This window comes from Sapajus apella, unplaced genomic scaffold (genome assembly GCF_009761245.1).
Source record: "Sapajus apella isolate SASKATOON/1434 unplaced genomic scaffold, GSC_monkey_1.0 scaffold68, whole genome shotgun sequence".
In the NCBI taxonomy this organism is placed as follows: domain Eukaryota; kingdom Metazoa; phylum Chordata; class Mammalia; order Primates; family Cebidae; genus Sapajus; species Sapajus apella.
Genome location: NW_022437008.1, coordinates 9,338,443 through 9,348,518, shown reverse-complemented (window position 1 = coordinate 9,348,518; position 10,076 = coordinate 9,338,443). Strand labels below are relative to the sequence as shown.

The 10,076-nt window shown below is 46.2% G+C and overlaps 1 long non-coding RNA gene across 1 annotated transcript; it reads left to right on the top strand.

Annotated features, from left to right (window-relative positions):
- Positions 1-6,855: 6,855 nt before the first annotated feature.
- LOC116530963 lies at positions 6,856-8,820 on the top strand. The gene is made up of 2 exons (XR_004260188.1): positions 6,856-6,935; positions 8,515-8,820. It is a non-coding gene; the product is annotated as an uncharacterized LOC116530963 (long non-coding RNA).
- Positions 8,821-10,076: the final 1,256 nt, after the last annotated feature.

Sequence of the window (10,076 nt, the reverse complement as noted above, 5' to 3'; positions counted from 1 at the left end):
CTCCTAATTGGGCAGAACTAGACTGAAACTGATTATTAATCAAAGGAGGCTTAGGCAACAGAATGAACCATCTGCCAGGGGTCAGGAGACCCAGATTCTGGTCTAGACTCTCTCATTAATTAGCTGTGTGACTTCGGGGAAATCATGTTCTTTTGGGCCTTGGTTTCCTTGCCTATAAAATAAGCAGCTGAAATTAGATCATTCCAAAGGCCCCTTCCGGGGCCGACGTATAATGATTTTTCTGATCTGTGAAGACTAACCTGCTGGTAGGCTGCCTGCTCTCACCTCACCTATCATACCCTTCAGGGTGCCCTGGAATCTGCTCCAGGCCAGGGAAAGGGCATCATACTCCCTGAGGCCATTCAGATAGTATTGCTGTGTGTTCCACCACAGGCTGGTGGCTGTGCCAGTCAGTCAGTGCCTCTCTCTCTCTCTCTCTCTCTCTCTCTCTCTCTTTCTCTCTCAGAACTCTACCCTCTGTGCAGAATTTCATGGTAAGTATTATGGGATGAACAGGAGACCTGAACCCTCTACCCTCTGTCCCTGGGATTGTGAGTGTCAAAGGGGAAAGAAGCCAGGTCCACACGCAGGTACAAGTGACCACCCACAGCAGTAGGTGTCGACAGGGCAGGTACTTAGGGAGATCTTAGAGGAAGCTTCCTCCTCAAGGTCTGGGTCACTGCAGAGACCTCATGGGGCATGGAGGACTTCACAAAGCTTGTTGAATTCGGGGTTTCAGGGGCCTGGATAGCAATGGGATGGTCTGAGCGATGCTGGGATAGAACAGTGCAAAGTGTGGTTGGGGACGGATGAGTCTCTGCATGAGCATAAGTATTCAGGAGTGGAAAATGAGGTGGGACCAGGGGCATTAGACAAAAGACAGCACCCTGTGAATGCCAGTGTGATTAGGCTCTGGGTCACACAGGCAGTGGGTAGCCATGCTTTAGGAAAAAGAAAACTACAAAATACTAAACATAGTACTAAGAATAATTTCAGATAAATGTAATGACAACAAAGTAAAAGTAAGCTCTTTCTGCCTCTTCTAGAGGATCAGCCAATAAGACGGGTTCTCATAGAGGTGATTTAATACATTGCCATGCGCAATGTTGAACTTCAGTAGTAATGAATTGTAACGGGGGCTACTGCTTTACATGGTGGGGCAGAGGAAAAGGAGTGAGAGGCTTAGATGAGGAAGGGAGATGGAACCACTGCCCTGTGAAAGACCGCAAGGGGTAGCTGGGCACTCCTGGGGGAGCTTTCCTTTCATTCTCACGAAATGAGAAACAGTGAGAGTAAGCAGCTGTTACAGTAGATACTTAAACAATGATTGAAAGACCAAGGCTATTGACATCCGTCTTAGGAGAGATGCTGCTACATGTGGGCCCTACCGTCAGAGGGCCTAGAGCCACTCTTTGGAGGCACCTGCTTGTTCCTCCTGCATGTGTGCTTCCACTTGGGAGTCTAGACAGCTGCGCTTGTATTGCCTGGAAGCGCTGCTCACAGGGACTCTCTGCAGTCACTGGATTGAGACAGACTCTCCAAATCAGGAAAGACTTCCTTAGACACCCTCCCTTGGGTTCTTTCTCTTTCTTTGCTGTGTGCCGGGTTCTGTGCTCAAATCTCCAGTGTACGTTCCCAGTGTCCTCTTTCCCCGCTGTGCACTGGCCGCCAGAGGCCTTCAGGAGTGTCTCATAGTCCTCTCGGTCACTGTTCCACTCACCTGGTGATGAGTAGAAACCTCCAGCCAGTCTCTGGGCACAAACTCCAAACCCCAATCCTGGGCGTTCTGTCAGAATGCTGGGTGGATAGACAGTGTGTATGTGTGTCCCCAACAATGCCTTTGTTTCCAAGTGATAGGAGCTCTAATTGGTAAGAACAACAGAAGGGATGTATTGGCTCATGTAGTGGGAAATCCGCTTGTAGAGAGGACTTTAGGGCCGCTGCTATGTTTTTCTTTCTGCCTGTCTGTTCGGGCTGCTAGTGGTGGCAGCTTCATTCAATGGCTGCCTCATCCCTTTGAGAGAAAAATGGTGGCCAGCAAATTATCTGGAGTGTTTTCTTCCCCAGGGAGACAGAGAGAGAGAGAGAGAGAGAGAGAGAAACAGAGAGAGAGAAAGAGAGAGCACTTCTGTCTTAGAAGAGTGAGAAAGATCCTTTACAAAGCTCTAGGAAAAACCTCTTTTCATATATTATTGTCCTGAAATTGAACCCAAAGTCTTTATTGCCTTATTGAACCAATCACTGTGGGGCTAGGACTAGGGGGCTGCGCTTCTCTTCTTGTCTTGCCAATCAGCACCAGGTGCTGGTGAATTGGTCAATTCCCAATACACATCTAATACAAAAGAAGGAGAGGAAACTTCAGGGGAAAAGAAAGGATTTTCAGTAAAAGTTTAAAATGGGTGCTGGAGAGTCATCAGTAGCTGTCCCAGGCCAGGAGTTTGGTCCTATGAAGAATACTGCTCAATCAGTTGTCGTTTCTGAAATCCTTCTTATACATACAAGCCTTTAACTGGGCCCTGGTGTGTATCCCTGGATTGGTTAGGATGCTTCTGTCTGCAAGTAACACAAAATCCTCACTCCAGTTGTCTTAAATAACCAGAGAACATGGAATCTCACATTTGGAGGAAGAGCATCTCCCGGAGACAAACCAGTGAGCTGCTCTGCAGTCACCAACAGCCCAGGTTGTTCCCGCCGCTCCTGTCCTCACCATCTGCTTTACCGTAAGTCTTCTTCCTTTTGAATTTTTGAGGTGACTGTTGCACCTCTAGACATGACAATCCAGAACAAGGAGAAACCATCTCTCGTGGTTTTCTCTTAGAGGACGCTTTCCCCCAAAGCACCTGGGCGGAAATCTTACCTCTACCACTCAGTGGCAGGTGGCCTCGAGCAGCATCCAAGGGTAATAAGAGTCCTTGTGAATATCAGTGGAGTGATTCCACCGAAGCACTCGACACCAGCCCTGATGCACTTCTGTTCTCAGAAGCGAGGCACGCGACTCGCCTGGAGTGTCCTGCTAGTTGACGGGGCTTGCGTGCTCTGGCACGGACTGTCTCCACGTATCCAGGGTTCAGCATGCCTTTCTCTGGTATCTGCAGCAACAGGAAAGGTCAGAAAGTGGTTTCAGGGCTCCTTTCCCTTTTGCTGAGCCCTTTGATCAACCTCACTCTCCACAGTTCCTTTACTTAATAATCCTATGGTGGTCACTTTGCTCTAATCATCATGTTTGCTGAAAGGCCCCAATCTACAATCCCATGTCTGAAAAAAAAAAAAAAAAGAAAGGAAAGAAAAAAAGGGAGGAAGAAGGAAGGAAGGAAGGGAAGGAAAGGAAGGCAGGAAGAAAAAAAGAAAGAAACAGAGAGAGAGAGAAAGAAAGAAAAAGAAAGAAGATAAGAAAGAAAGAAAGAAAGAAGAAAGAAAGAAAGAAAGAAAGAGAGAGAAAGAGAGAAAGAAAAAAAGAAAGAAAGAAAGAGAGAAAGGAAGGAAGGGAAAGAAAGAGAGAGAGAAAGAAACAGGGGCCAACAATGTATATTTTTAGTGCTTCACAAGTCAGACCTTCCTTCCCTGCCTCCTCCCGTCCCTCAGGACTTTCAGATTTACTACTTAAATATTTATAAACTGTTACAATTATTTATTAAAGGTTTATGTTGTTTTTATATTTAGCGTGGAATATGCATTTCTTCCTCCAAAAATAACAGGACTTTCCATTAAATGACATCTGTTAATGATGCAGTAAATTGTCTCTTAAAGCAATAGAGAAAGTTCTTTTCTCCTTTGACAACGCTAAGTACCCTTGTTTAAAAGTAGGGGCCCTACCTCACTGGAAAAGACATTACTCCCGACTCCCCAAATGTTATTCTATGCAGATTTAGGAAATCGGTAGTGCTTACACAGAGAAGTTTTACCCTCAGAAATCACCATCTAGTCAAAAGCAACAGACGCCTTCGTATTTGGTAGCACTTCCTTTCCTCCAAGGCTCCTGTTGGTGCATAAAGATGCACACACATGTGCATATGTACATCTTTGTGTGCATGTGTGTGCACACACGTATGCGTAGGAGAGGTCCTGGTTTCCGTTCGGATTTATTCGTTCGTTCATTCAATTTAATCCACTCTGTGTTAGGTGTCAAACGCAGGGAAATGGATAAGAAGCACTGCCCCGAGAGATTCACAGGACTACCAGAAGAGCAAAAAATAAGTAATAAAATAATAATGGTACATAAAGAATTATTAAGCAGCGTGGTTGTACATGTACGGTGCCATGAAAACACAGAAGAGCTAACTCTGTGGAGGGATAGTTTTTCCATGTACGTGTAGCTCTATGTGTAATAACAAGGCTTAATTTGGGAACAATTCTCTGGTTTTTTTTCTTGCTTTCCATCACTAGGTTGCTAACCTATCTCGTCCATCTACCACTGTTACCCAGACCACGGTCCAGCCTGGTGGTTCTCATCCAGGGGAGGTTTTCCTTCTAGGGATATCTGATAATATCTGGAACCATTTTAGGTTCCATAAGTGAGAGGGTGCCCCTGGCATTCAGTGGGGAGAGGGGAGAAGTAGAGCTAAACACCCAGCAATGGCCAGGACAACCCCCACATTGAATAGTTCTCAGGCCCCAAATATCAGGAGTGTCCAGGTTGAGGTTGAGAACGCCGTCTTTCTCAAAAAGATCCTGTGCCAAGTGGGAGTCTTTCTGAATGAGGCCAGTGAGATTGGCCCGAGTTTCTCGTAGGAAAGCTGAGAGTTGGCCCAGAGAGACAGTTGGAGGGTCTTAAAATGACCACTGGCCCTTCCCTTTGACTCGGTAATTTACCATCCAGAAATCTGCCTGCAAAGAAATGGTCAGAATGGCTGATACCAAATTACACACAGAGATGCTCCAAGCTGCAGGAGAAACAGAAACAAAAACAAGAAAGTTAAAAACAACTTAAATCGGCCGAGCGTGGTGGCTCATGCCTGTCAGTCCAGCACTTTGGGAAGCCAAGGCGGGCGGATCGTGAGGTCAGAAGTTCCCGACCAGCCTGACTAACATAGTGAAACCCCATCTCTACCAAAAATACAAAACAATTAGCCAGGCATGGTGGTCCATGCCTGCAATCCCAGCTACTCGGGAGGCTGAGGCAGGAGAATCACTTGAACCAAGGAGGCAGAGGTTGTATTGAGCTGAGATTGTGCCACTGCACTCCAGCCTGGGTAACACAGCAAGACTCCATCTAAAAAAAAAAAAAAAAAAAAAAAATCTAAATAGCTAACACTAATAGGTTGACTCAATAGATTAAGATACATGATAGATTTTAAAGATGTCTGCAAGTAACTTTAATGACATATACAATGAATGTAATTTTAAATTCATTGAAAAGGAATATCCCTCCCCCAATGTCTCATTTTCTCTTTTTTTCTCTCATACACATAGAAAAAAAAATGGAGGGAAATAAACCTATGAGTTAATACCTGTTAATAGCTGTTGGGATTAGAGATACTATTTGTTTTTAATTTTACTTTAATTTTTTGGTGTTCTCCAGGTTCTCAAAAATTAACAGAAACAATTTTCTTGGTTGTTTTTGTTTTTTAAAGATTACTTTAGACTGGGCACAGTGGCTCACACCTGTAATCCCAGTACTTTGGGAGGCTGAGGCAAGGGAATCACTTGAGGTCAGGAGTTCGAGACCAGTCCAGCCAACATGGCAAAAGCGTGTCTCTACTAAAAATACAAAAATTAGGCAGTCTGGTGGCATGCGCCTGTAGTCCCAGCTACTCTGGAGGCTGAGGCAGGAGAATCACTTGAACCAACGAGGCAGAGTTTGCAGAGCTGAGATTGCCCCATTTCACTCCAGCCTGGGCAACACAAGTGAAACTGTCTCAAAACAACAACAAAAAATTAAATGTTATTTTCTAAAGATGGCAAGATGGCACATCAGTTTAGAAGCCAAAAGACCAGGATACTGGGCTTGGCTCATCCTCCAGTAGATGCCATGATGGCAGTGACCCACAGCCCTTCCTCAGTGGACCTGCTTGTGATCTTGGTGCCAGGGGACCTGAATAACCTCCTCCTTCCTGTCTTTCAGAGTGTCTCTAGGAAGCTCACGAAACACCACATGGGGAAATGAAAAGCTGAATAAATGAAATGGTTCAAGTTCATCCTTGCTAGTAGGAAGAATTTGATAAATTCTTCCTATGGGGAGGGAAGGGGAGGGGAGGGCAGGAGAGGGGGAAGGAAGGAAAGAGGGAGGGGAGGGGAGGGAAGGGGAGGGGAGAGATGTAACCTGATTTCCCCCTTGATCTTGGCAGGTCCTAAGGCACCCAGGAGCCACCATGGGGCATTACACTTTACAGGTGAATTCCCCTACCTTTGCAGGAGGTAAAGCAATGGCCCTCTGGCTACTTGGTTGCCTAGGATTTAAAGCTGGGAGTAGACTCTACAGTGTGTTTTTGTTGTGGCTCGAATTTTCGAGTAATATACTCCTTGGGCTGTTTGCTGAAGTATTAGCACAACCTTACCAATAGTATCCATCCCTAAAAGGGTGGCTAGAATTTCCAACAAAGGCTGTCTTTGCCCTTCCACGTATTTCCTAGATGGGGGTTCCCAAGCCACTGTTCGGAATCTGAATTTTACCAAGTGATGCCTGCCTGCTGCCTGCTGCTCAGGGGCCCTGGATCTGCCGTTCTTAGGCACACACAGGCATCATTTGCTCCCTGGAGACTGGGGAATCTTGCTTGGCAGTCACTAAGAAACTAGCTTAGAAAAACAGCCTCCCTGGCACCTGTGCCAGCAGGCAGGCATCCACCTGCTTTTTCCAAAAGCGTTTGCCTGTAGGGAGACTGCCCGAGGCCCACGTAAATTCAGAAATTTCTGGGGTTTGGCTTAGCAGACTCAGAGGGCCCGGGAAGGCATTAAGCAATTTCCCTGTGCGGTGGTGGTGAGAGTCAGTGCGGCTGCCTGTGAGTCCATTTTTCCCACTCAGAGAGTTGGGGCACCCCCTGAATAATTGAAGTATTAGTAACAGTTTCTTTCCCCTTCTGCAGGCACTCCCAAAGGTCTGCCGTTTTCTTTGCAAGAATAGTTGGCATTAAATATGCTGGGTGTCAGTGCAGCACTGAGGTGGTTAATTTTGACTGAATATTATGCTATATAACCACTTGGCATTTAACTTGAAAAATGGCTTTCTGCTTCACCTGTCAGCATACCCAGTTCTCATCAAATAAGTGAGTGAGAAAAATTTTTAAATTTCAATTTCCTGATGCTATTAGACACTACTTCTTCCATACTTAAACAGTTCAGCAGTGCATGTACAGGTTTTGGTATTCAGACCATGCCTCAGACTACATGCTATTACAATAGCTTTTTTGTTTAAAGGGTAAAGAGATGCATGGATCTTTATCTTGAGGTTAGGAAAACGTATTGCAGGAACATGGCCAATCAGGTTCTGAATAACTTTGAAACATGGTACCGTCACCCCAGTGTAGCACAAGGAATTCCAACGCCTACCGGAGAGGATTTGAGAATGTCAGAAGAAAGCCTTGGAAATGAAGTAAATGTACAGAGTAATCCCGCACGGTACTTCAGGGGGAAATTGATCACTCATGTTAGCATTAATCTATTTTTACTGTTTCTTTCGTCAATTATAATTCAGTAAACCATGCTAGGGACTTACATTCATGAACTCTCTATGTTTAAGATTAAAACCCCAGGCTCATCCACTTATGTGAATTAGACATCTCCAGTTATTGGTAGTTCAAACAGGCTGATTAGCGTCATCTCATTTTGTTTATACATCCCTAAAATGAAAAGCCGGCAGAGGACGATGACAGTATTTGATTTCTGTGTCTCAGAACTGCTTAGTAATAACTCATTTTTACGGTGGGTGTGTTGTGAGCAGCATGGGAAGTGTGCCTTGTTGGTTTAAGAAGAGGTCAGCAAGCTATGACCTGTTGGCCAAATTCACTCCGCCTCTTCCCCTGTTTCTGTAAATAATTATTCGGACAGAGCCACACACACTTGTTTACCAGTTTATCTGTGGCTGGGTTCAGTCTGCAGAGCTGAGCGGTCCCAACAGACACAGTATGGCTCATGAAGTGTTCTTATCTCATAAAGCATTATTGGCCCTTTACAGAAAAAAAGTTGTCTCCCTGTCATTTCAAGTCTCAAATGCTCATTTTCTTCCTTTTTTGATTCTGGATCTAATTTTTCCATAGCTTTAAAGGGCATGTTTCTAGGAAGAATGAATGGCTTGAGAAGTTTTGTGCTTATGAAGAGGTGGTGGTTGTTTTCACTTAGGCTGGATGGGGGGGAGTGTGAAATCATTCCATTTTAAAGGTAAGAAGACTGAGGTTCAGCAGGGTTCAACGACCTGCTACACATCACACAGCTGGGAATAAAAACATAAACTCCATTTTTCATGGGAGCTGTGGGGATTAAATACATCAGTAAATGTAAGTGAGTTGAAAAAATGTTCCCAGCATAGAGCAAATTCTCCATCCTTGCTAAATATGATTATTCCCTTTATTTTTATTATTCCAGGGCCCTCACCCTGGTGGACCAGGAGGCCAGGAAGAAGGGACGCCTGCTGCTGTCAGCCTGTGCCAGCGACTCAGAGACCCAGGCCTTCAGCCCAAGCGAGGCTCTGTGTCTCCATCGGAAACATGAACCAGATTTCCCTGTAATGGGCTCCATATTTTGGCCGAGCAGCCTTAGATGCCTGGCCAATAGGAAAGCTGTGTCCTTCCTGCACAATTTCAGCCCTAAGAATCTGTGACTTTCCCTCCCTGGAGGCCCAGAGAACAAGAGGAGGGAGTGCTTGAAATCAATAAATGGATTGCACACCTACAGGGCTCTGCCATTCGTCATCTGTGACCTACGCGGCATTCTGGGGCTTACGCTATCCTGAGCTATGTGTGTTTCCATGGTCTCTCATTATTCTCCACTTTGACCCCTCAAAATATTGTTTCAACTTCCAAGAGGCTGGATGATGGGGAGAGAGAGACAAAGAGAGAGGGAGGGAACGAAGGAGCTAGCAGAATGAGAGAGAGAGCATGTCCAAAAACTCCGGCTCCAGCCAACTGTATCAGCTGCCGGCTGCCAATACCACTCTAGTCCCCTGAGGTCAGCCAGGGAGCTGGAGCCCTACCTTGCCTTCCAGGCAAACAGGCTGCCACTCCAAGGGAAAACGGATCTCAAACGCAACCCTGCTCGACTTCTGAGAAGGCCAGGGAGGAGACAGGGGATTGAATTAACCAAGATATTCAGCGTACAGTGAAGTGCAAACTCAACAACATGACCTTTAAGGCCACTCATTCATTTGCTCCAAAATACATTCTCTAAGTGCCTATGGTGTGCCCGGGAGGAGAAGGGAGGGGGATGGACAGCGCCTACCCTGAGGAGCTTTGTGTCACCCATGTCATCGGCCCAGGTGCTGGCTTAATAGAGGGAACTCGTTCTAAAGGCATCAGAGTAAATAGGAGATGGCAATTGCAGGAGGTGATGGCAGAGGGAAGAAAGACGTGGTATTTTAGGAGCAGGGTCTGGGGCTGTTCCCGTAAAGTAGGTCCATGGAGGAAGCGGCTGCCCATGAGGGTTGTGATGCCACAGTGGCGATGCAGCGACAGGCAGGTTTGCCACCCCTCCAGAAGCCCAGGCTCTCGGGGGTACTGCAGGCAGTTATTTGAGCTCATTCTCTAATGCCCCTTTTAAGGAGAGAGCCTCAGGACAGCAGGGCAGGGAGCATGTGAGGCAGGAGGAAAGTTCCAACTAAAAAGACAGTCCCTATTGGTTCAGCTGGGACTCTCAAGAAGATGGGAGCTTTCCTAAATGCAATGAAGGCAAGGAATAAGGAGGGTGGGCTTTCCTCCCAAGGCTCCTGGGAGCTTACCTGGTAAATATGGGTTGATCTCTTTGCCAGGCTGGGCCTCAGCTCCCTCACCTGTAACATGGATGGCTGGGTCAGCTCCAAGGTTACCCATCCACATTATCAAAGGGAACAGTTTTAAAGCTCACCACTTAGAAGATGGAGCTTTAGAGAAAAGACAGTACCCAAGGCCTCTCAGGAGTGTCGTGCACGGGGGCTGATATGGCACCACAGTCGC